The sequence below is a fragment of the Gavialis gangeticus genome, unplaced genomic scaffold (genome assembly GCF_001723915.1).
Source record: "Gavialis gangeticus isolate Ggan-Ray unplaced genomic scaffold, GavGan_comp1, whole genome shotgun sequence".
Lineage (NCBI taxonomy): Eukaryota > Metazoa > Chordata > Crocodylia > Gavialidae > Gavialis > Gavialis gangeticus.
In genome coordinates, this window is record NW_017728991.1 from 8505283 (window position 1) to 8512924 (window position 7642).

A 7642-nucleotide genomic window follows, 5' to 3' on the forward strand; every position below is an offset into this window, starting at 1 on the left:
GCCGTCTGTTTTTTTTTTTTTTACTCTAAGCTACGGGCCAGATACAAAAATAATAGGTGAGTGTTACATAGCTTTTTTGTGGCTGCCAGAAGTAGCTTTAATATAATTCTCAACAGTGTGCTAATGCCTTATGCAATATATGTATATTCAAACAAATCATGCAATGAAAGCAACTACCATCCTGCTCTATTAGTATGAGCATTTGATAACTAAGACGGCTATTAATGGTTGTTTCTATTAGCTCCCGAAAGAGTCATCAGCTGCAATTCTTACCCATGCAAAGCTTAAAGCACGACTCAGCTTCGCCTGAGAATGGACTTCAGAATTACTCTACATGGATTTAACTCTACTTACACATACAGACTACAGGTTTCTACCTCTTGCAACAAAAGATTTAGACCTAAGAAGCATAAGACAGTTCTCTCTAGGGAGGACTGGCATCACTACAAGTAATGGGGGCTAAAGTGATGATCCCTGCTATGACCTTGCTATCTTCTATGCGAGAGCGCGCGCAATGGTTTGCAAGCCTATTTCATGGCATGTGGCAATTGGTGAGATTCTCAAGCTTGTGTGGCAGTTCTTGCCACCTGCAGCAGCAGATGCAACTGCATTCAGATTACATTTCTCATTACAAGTACTAAACTAAATGGATAAATCACCAGTTGTGGAGGTCAACCGTTCTAGACTGATGCCCGTGTTAACCCAAAGTTCATTAGAAGGCTACTATCCAAAGCTGGTTGACTTTTTTTTTTTTTTTTTATTGTCAAAACTCTACAATTTAGAAAAAATTGTGTAGAAACACTGGCAAGACTTTGGGATGTCCCCTCCCCAATCCATTTTTGGACCAGCTTATGCTAATGCTCTGTCCTTGGTCAGTGTAAATAGGGCCACTCAGCCCTTCCCTATACTAGACTAAAGTCTCCACTTGCTGATGCTCACTCTGGCTCTGCTCCACCAGCCAGCACAGGAGGGGACGCAAAACAGTGGGGGTAGCTGGAGTTTCAAGCACCATAGCATCTGAACTTGCCATAAGCAGGATGAGTCAAGATAGTGGTCCAAAGCCAAACATCCCGTCTCCCCAGCTGTTCCCACGTTTGCCATCACGTGCTGAACTAAACAGTGGAGGAACTCTACAGGGGAAGCCCATCAAAAACTCCCAAAGATATAGGACCAATTGCAAAAAAAAAAAAAAGGTGCCAATTTACAGATCTGAATGTGTGCAGAGATCAAACCACCTTCTCAGTCCCAGAGATGTTTCTCAACCAGGATGTGGAGCAACCACCGGGCAGGTAGCCAAGTATTTTGAAGCACCGCTCCCCTAAAGGTTAGGGGCCAACTCTGCATTCCTTGGATATCCAGGGCTCAAAAGAATGAGATTCAAGCCATTCTAGCACTTTCCTAGAACTATAAATCCGTGCCAAAAACCTCCCCAAACAAACCACTAATAACATGCACAAACCATCACAAATTCAGTAACTGGGCTAAGGGCCCTTGTGCTCTCTCAACCATCTGCAAACTTCAATTTGTTCCCAGATACGTTTTGAATCAGATATGCCAGAAACTGATTTAGAAAGCTGAGTGACCACAACTTATCACTTTTGTTCTTCTTTTCTGGTGGGGAAGTGGAAATAGGAGTAGGGTTGAGGGTGCAAGGAGATTTTTAAAAAAAAGTTTTTAAAGTAAAAAGGCCATTTTCCTTTAAAGTAATCCAAAGGATTTTTTTTTTGTTTTTAATAATTGCAAAATAAAAATATAAACCGAACCAATTGTGAGCCCACATTAAGGCTAGATGTACACCTTGCTAAGGTCATTTGACCCCAGTACTCTTTCCTGCCATGGCAAGGGGTCGGACTTGATGATCTGCTCAGGTCCCTTCCGACCCTACCAACTATGAAGAAAATTCAGCCACCTTCTTTGCTGGGCGCACACAGTCTTTAGTTATCTCAAAGTGTTACATTTATGGGTGGTCCATTGGAATTACGTGGTCTTATTATAAAGCAAAACACAAATATTTTAAAAAATGCCCCAAAGAGCACAGGTAGAACAGAAATATTCTAGGTCAGGAATCTAGAATTCAACCCAAATGCATGCAGTAATCCATCTCAATCTCTACACATGCATATTGTGTTTCATTAAAAAAAAGCAAAAACAGAGAGAAAAGCAACAGGCTTGCTGTGTGGTTCAGAAAGTGAACTGTTGTTGGGATCAAGATTTTTCTACTAAAGCAGGTCTTGAAAAAGCATGCAGGACCAAAGGAGTGAAAGTCTAACAACCTTCAAATCCAGCTGTTTCTCCTGTGCCCTTTTGATGACTTTCCTTGAGCAAGTACAGTGATGACACTCGATACACAGATGACCGATATTACTTACACTAGAAACTATCAAGTAACTGCTCATAGAAAGCCTGACCCGGTCCCACTGAAATCAACCCAAGTCTCACCATTGACTTAACAGGAGTTTGATCACATCACCCAACTCCAACTTCCTTGACAGAACCTCTAACGCAGTAAGTTTTCCCTGCCCTTGTTCAAAAAGATAACAAAATAACCCCTAATATTCTCTGGCACTGAAAACTGAAACAATGTGTTAATTCATTTTAAAATTCAAATATGCCTTAATTTTTTACAACTGTCTACTACAACTATGACTTGGAGATCATTTGACAGTGACTTGTCTTACCAATACATTTGCCCAACTGCATCACTGTCATTACAGGGCACAATCATTATATGTACATTAGCCTCGGTGTCCTAAATTACTAACAGGTTTACAAAACCTAAACACGATGGGCCAGTTTTTTGCTAGCCTACATTAACACCGCTCCTGTGACTTGGAAATGGAGCTACAGCATGTCACACTGGCAGAAGATTTAGCCTTACATCTTTCATTCGCATCCTAGGTAAATTAATGAAGCTATATTGATTCTTCCACACAGATGACAGAAAAACATCAGAATTTTCCCCCCAGCTGTGAAAGAAAAGAAAAAAGTGGAAAATGTGGTGGTCAAAGAACATAGATCATCTGGTTGGAATTCATTTGACCGGTACAGATTAGGTTAGGAACACCCCCCCCCCCGGGGATAAATTTTGTCCATAAATGTCAGCTCTTCTCTAAATGAAAGTTTCCAAACAGTGCTGGTCTTCAGCTTCATAAGTAAAAGGCAACTGAAGTGATTCCAAATGCATGAAAAGCATGCTTTTTTCACATGTCAGTACAAGACTCTGAGCCAGAAATTTAGAAATCAGAGCTACGCATCAGCTGAGGCCTGGCATTCCCAGTGCACGTACTGACATCAGGATGGGCTTTGAGGATTGGCTTCAACTACTTGGAAATAAGAGGAATTTCTTCTTCTCCCACAGTAGTTTGCTTAATATTATAGTGACAATGCAACTTTTGGAAAGAAGTAAGCTGTCTTTCCCCACCCTCCTAACTATGTAAAAAGGAAAAAAAAACAACAACCAACTTTGTAGTCAATTTAATTACGAACCACTATATTACTTTAGAGTTTCGGAACCTGAAATTAAATGGACTTGCTCCTTTTAAGGAACAAATGAATACAGATATAATATGTTGAACCAAATTTAGGTTATCCGAGTCCAGCAAAAAGCTTGTTTGCAGTGTAGGAACGGTCATTGTATTTGGGTGTTGGTAGAACATCGAGATAACATTAAAACACTGGATAGATTACTTCAAACTCCAGTTGAAATAATCAACCCAGGAAGGTAAAGCCAGGTACCGCTGGTAACTCTTCATGCAGAACTCGTTCCCAGACTCGCAGCAGCACTGTCGCTCTGGGGACCACTCCCATTGGACTCAAATGGGAATACTTGTGCAAGTAGTTACATGTACTCGAGTGTCTAAAAGCTAAAACTGTAAAATTCAGGCCAGATCTACACACTCGGCACGAAGTCAAGCAGCAAAAAAAGGGAGCAGAAACCGCCTGCATTTCCCCGGCTGGGGCTTCTCCTGACCTGTATTCTGGTCTAGAGGGGCCAAAGCGTGCAGCAAGTCAGAGCAACAGAACTGAAACCAGTCTCCCTTCCCCCTACCTGGTCTTTCACTGTAGCTTTTGGACGTAGCAGAGGATCTGCCCCCATAATTCAAAAATCAACCTCAGATTTTCCCCATTAGGCGTCATCCAAGAGAACAACATAACTTCGCAACAGATACACAAAAGACTCTTTTTGTCCCCTGCCTTGCATAGCAAGACAACTTGGTTTCTTAAGTGCTACTAGCAACCCTAGATCTAATATTAGACTCAAGTCTAAAAACCCGAATCTCAGCTACAATATTTTTTTTTGTAATCGTGCTGCCTTACAGAAAATTGCCTTTGCTTCCTTCCCAGATGAAGGCATTTAACATATTGCTCATTTTTCAACCCACATAATAAGGAATATGCAAACTACAAATACAAGGTGATTCCATGCCAAGGGCCTAGCGTTGGCCTCCTCGGGCAGCAGTAATATAAACTGCGTCTGAGAACAGAAATCCTGTGGGCTGAGGGACAGATTCTTTAAGTGTTCAGCAACCAACTGCTTTGATCTAAACTGCTGGAAGCTTTTGAAAAAAAAAACAACTGCCCTTAAGCATGAAATTCACCCCTTCCATACTCAGCCTAAGTGCAATTTTGAAGACTAAAATGAAACTTGCAGCCTATTCATCACTGATGGGAGATGTCTGCACAAAAGGTGGATCTGACCCGATTTATGTAGGGCTTGATCCTGCATCCACTGAAGTCCACAGCAGCTTTGTTACTGGCTTCACTGAGAACAGGGTCAGAGCCTGAAGTGCCCGATTCAGTCCTTTTTTTTCCGGCACCAATCCCCGCAAAAATCTCACATGCTTTCTACTCCCAAGAAACTCTCCAGGGCCTTCAGCATCCTGCTGCCCTCGTAACGAGTTTTAGCAGTATACTAAAAACCACTCCCTCCGTGATGAAGCCAGCTTCTAGAGCTGGCTCAGGGGAACGCCCACGTCTTTTTTTGGGCAAAGAACATAACCGTTGCTCAGATGAGTCAGCAACAGGCTCATCCGCACCAACAGATTTCACAGCGTGAGAATGGGCTGGAAACAACTCAGCATTCCCTGCAGGCAGATATGATCACGTCTCATCTTGTATCTAGGGGTTGGGGCTAATCTTAGTCTACCTACACCAAGCTATAGTTTAGAGTGAATGGTGGCCAGGTGGCAGGATTTTAAACAACAGTCCAGGCCTATGACAAGGGCCAAATCCTTGGCATGGACTCGGAGGCAGCTGGGCTCTCCAACATGAACAGGCAGCTGCAGGTTCTCAGTGGGGAAATGCGTAGTGTCTAGCTAGCATAGCTATCTAGATCTTCCCTCCCCAATACTACATCTACCCTCCATGTAGGGTACATGGAAGTGCACTGTGTGCTACCTGTTCCCCTCCAAATACAGACCTGGAGGAGATGATACAATTTAGTCTAGCCCACAGGGTGTTTTATATTACTCCAGACTCCAGTTTGGCCTCTTGTGGGCACAGTCAGAGGGATAGCTCCGAGTTCTTTTCTCCCTGCTCTTGACTACCCACAATCTGGCCCTACATGTTTAAATAAAGTTACATGCCACAATGACATCTGTCCAGTGCAGATGGGCCTGGCAGGTGCATCCAGGGTTGCAAAAAAGATTTTGTTTTCTGTGGTTACCCTTCTAGAGCACTACACCTGACTGATAAAAACAGTTTCCTGATGCAAAGTGTATTTCCTTGCCTTCAAGAAAGCCCATTTTCAGTGCTCCCCCCAGCCTCCCGTTATTCCAACAAGACGTCATTGAAGGCAAGAGTAAAGGGACTGCTGAAAAATATATATATATATATATTTACATCCATAATCTGAACACGGAAATCACGTATTCAGTTAAGGAAAAACGTATCGCATACACACACAAAAATACATACAAAGCATGGTGGGTGTGAGACATTGCCAAGAGCAAGCAATATACAGAACAGCACAATCATATCTATGGAAACATTCTTCTGAGAAGTATATTAAAATAGTTATCATGGAACCATCTCATACTTAGAGACCCAAATATCTGGGTTTCTCCTTCTCCATAATCAAGTTCTCTCGCTTTTGCCTGTTGCTGTGGATCAAAAAAAGTGTGCACTTTTTTCTTTTTTAAAATAAAATCCTTTTAGTGCTTGGAATAAAACTGTAACATGTAAATAAGTACTACCAATTCCCCACCTTGATTTTGATTTTTTTATTTTGTTTTTAATTAAAAAAAGTCCAAGTTCTACAGTACATGGACCCAGTTCAGGAGAGCACATAAACATATGTCTAAGCCCCTCTTTATTCAAGGCAAAACTCAAGCAGGTGCTTAACTTGAGCCATATGCTTAGGTCCCATCGAATTCAGTGGGTGTTAAGTCCACACAAAGTTCCGCACCTGCATAAATGCTCACCTCGATCAGGATGTCTTTCAGATCTAGACCATATGGATACGTGCGTGTGCATGGACAGGATGTCATCCGAGGGTGGATGACTGTGGAGTGTGAAACAGCAGTGGTTGGGGAGGGAAAGATACCCATCATAGTTAATGAACACCATATTCAAGAAGTTTTATAAACGCACCTGTTACTCTTAACCGCCCCAAGGTGATTCTCGTTTATATCAAGGCTTAACTGGTCTGCATAAGATAGTGGTAGGGTGCCAGTCTCTCCCACCACAGACTGCCCACAAATGACTCCTCTGATGGGTGCGACACCATATATCTGGGGAGTGGGGAAAAAACCTTAGCTAATTGCTCAGGTTAACATGTTTTTGGAAACATTAAGTGGATTGTTATAGTCACTAAAATATATATTTTCCTCTTATTTTTTAAATAAGAAACAGAATGTGCCCCATAATTGAAACTTTAAAATGCAAAAGAGCAGGATCCCAGAATAAAGTTTGAAGGGCTCAGTGAGCCCCCCCCTGAAAATAGGGGTATATATTTCAGACAGCTTCTCAGCCTCAGTGCTTCAGGGACCCTGGCATAACACACACACACGCATGCACTCGCCCTACACAACAGCCTGGCAATCATCCCACAGGATATCTTAAAATCCAATGCGTGAACTATTTTAAAAGCACTTCGTACAGACAGTGGCAAACACGTGGACAGTGAGCCTACATGGGTGCTAACATTTCTGCAGTGGGCTTTTACCCTTTTCACATCATATATGTACATTCATTACTTAAAAATAAAAGGGACAGATTTTGCCAAAGGCCTGTTTTGACCTCTTGTGGTCTCAAAAGGAAGGCTCCAGCAAAATTAAATTCAACAGAGAATGGCAGAGTCAGCACCAGTCAGATATTGAACCTGGATATGTTGCATTTTTGGGGGTACCCAACTTTCTGGAAGAACGAGAGCGCAATTCTTTGTTCTTACAGGGACATCCATATGTTTCCATTGTCTTTTACCCTTTACATCTAGGAGGTAGAATCATTTTGTCCAGTATCTAAAACAACGTGATCCAGTCATATTGTTATTACATTAATATACAGTATCAATCTCATCACAGGTATTGAAAGTGCATGGAAATACTAATTGAGCCAATTTTGACACAGATAACAGTGTACCAAACATCATATAAACATACCCACGCACCCACACACTCACATATATATATATATATATATA

At 41.9% G+C, this 7642-nt stretch overlaps 1 long non-coding RNA gene across 1 annotated transcript in view; it reads left to right on the forward strand.

Annotated features, from left to right (window-relative positions):
- The window catches only part of LOC109297360, a 13782-nt gene continuing 6140 nt past the window's right edge, over positions 1 to 7642 (forward strand). The window contains exons 1-2 of the long non-coding RNA XR_002097296.1: positions 1 to 1269; positions 5921 to 5924. This is a non-coding gene — a long non-coding RNA (uncharacterized LOC109297360). The remainder of the gene's footprint in view (positions 1270 to 5920; positions 5925 to 7642) is intronic.